This window comes from Nanorana parkeri, unplaced genomic scaffold, assembly GCF_000935625.1.
Source record: "Nanorana parkeri isolate BGI_ZX_2015 unplaced genomic scaffold, ASM93562v1 scaffold2896, whole genome shotgun sequence".
NCBI lineage: Eukaryota > Metazoa > Chordata > Amphibia > Anura > Dicroglossidae > Nanorana > Nanorana parkeri.
In genome coordinates, this window is record NW_017309164.1 from 56,927 (window position 1) to 58,819 (window position 1,893).

Sequence of the window (1,893 nt, forward strand, 5' to 3'; positions counted from 1 at the left end):
GTCCCAAGTCCACTCATCACACCCCATAATGTCCTCAGTCCAATCATAAGACCCCATAATGTCCCCAGTCCAATCATAAGACCCCATAATGTCCCCAGTCCACTCATAACACCCCATAATGTCCCCAGTCCAATCATAAGACCCCATAATGTCTCCAGTCCAATCATAACACCCCATAATGACCCCAGTCCAATCATAAGGCCCCATAATGTCTCCAGTCCAATCATAAGACCCCATAATGTCCCCAGTCCAATCATAAGACCCCATAATGTCCCCAGTCCACTCATAACACCCCATAATGTCCTCAGTCCAATCATAAGACCCCATAATGTCCTCAGTCCAATCATAAGACCCCATAATGTCTCCAGTCCAATCATAAGACCCCATAATGTCTCCAGTCCAATCATAACACCCCATAATGTCCCCAGTCCAATCATAAGACATAATGGGCGGGGTCTGAGGGCCGACTCACAACATGGCTTCTTTGATCTCTAGAAGTCACATCTCCCCAACAATCACCAGCTCCTTCTCATCCCCCTGTGAAGTCTCAGTGCTCCTGCTGCATTCTCCATCATTCATAACTGATCGGAACCCATCACGGGGTGCGGGGGATCCTTTCGTATTGGTAGCGGCGGGCAGACCTTGACGCTAAGGTACGGCGAAGGTTCTGCTGCGACTGTCAGCGTGCCGCGTCTCTTGGACGGTGCCGCTTCCTGCTCCTCGTTCCGGAGTCATTAACAGTATCCGCCATCGTCATGGATACGGGAAGAGATCAATACATCACATGCCGAAAAATCAATAGGACAAGACAAAGGGATATCAATGCAAACTTAAAGAGAACCTGTCTCCAGTCTGATCTAGTGTTAAAAAGAACCTGTCTCCGGTCTCAAATAGTGTTAAAGTGAACCTGTCTCCAGTCTGAGCTAAGGTTAAAGAGAACCTGTCTCCAGTCTGAGCTAAGGTTAAAGAGAACCTGTCTCTGGTCTGATCTAGCGTTAAAGAGAACCCGTCTCCAGTCTGATCTAGTGTTAAAGAGAACCTGTCTCCAGTCTGATCTAGTGTTAAAGAGAACCTGTCTCCAGTCTGATCTAGTGTTAAAGAGAACCTGTCTCCGGTCTCAAATAGTGTTAAAGAGAACCTGTCTCCAGTCTGATCTAGCGTTAAAGAGAACCTGTCTTCAGTCTGAGCTAATGTTAAAGAGAACCTGTCTCTGGTCTGAGCTAGTGTTAAAGAGAACCTGTCTCCAGTCTGAGCTAGTGTTAAAGAGAACCTGTCTCAGCTAGTGTTACAGAGAACCTGTCTCCGGTCTGAACTAGTATTAAAGAGAACCTGTCTCCAGTCTGAACTAGTGGTAAAGAGAACCTGTCTCCAGTCTGAACTAGCATTAAAGAGACTTGTACTTAAAGCACAGCTGGAGGGCCGGAGTTGCCCACCCCCGGTCTATGGGGAAATTGATCGCCCAGCCTCACCTGTCAATGACTTCTTTAATCTGTGGGCATCCAAAGCCACAAGATGCAACTAAGGCTGATTTCACACGGGCAGCAATGGGACAGTAAACAAAAAAAGGCAGTTGTTTGCTGGTTTTTTCGTGACCCCCCCAACTGCCTACCTACAAATTAACGTGGCGACCGCTCAGGTCCACGCACTATGCCGTGCCCGCGATGCAGCAAATCCAACTTAGCAGGTTACAAACATCCCCATTGAAGTCAATGGAACCCCGCGTGCCGAGCGTTTGGTACGGAACGTTGCTTCAATGCAAAATGGCCCTTTGGGATACCCCAAAAAAAAACCCCAAACCAGGAATCCAGACAGCGAACGCCTGCAAACCGCCACTCAACCGCCTCCAATCGGCGGTGGGTAGTGTTTCAGAGGGGCAGTAAAGTCCACCTGTGA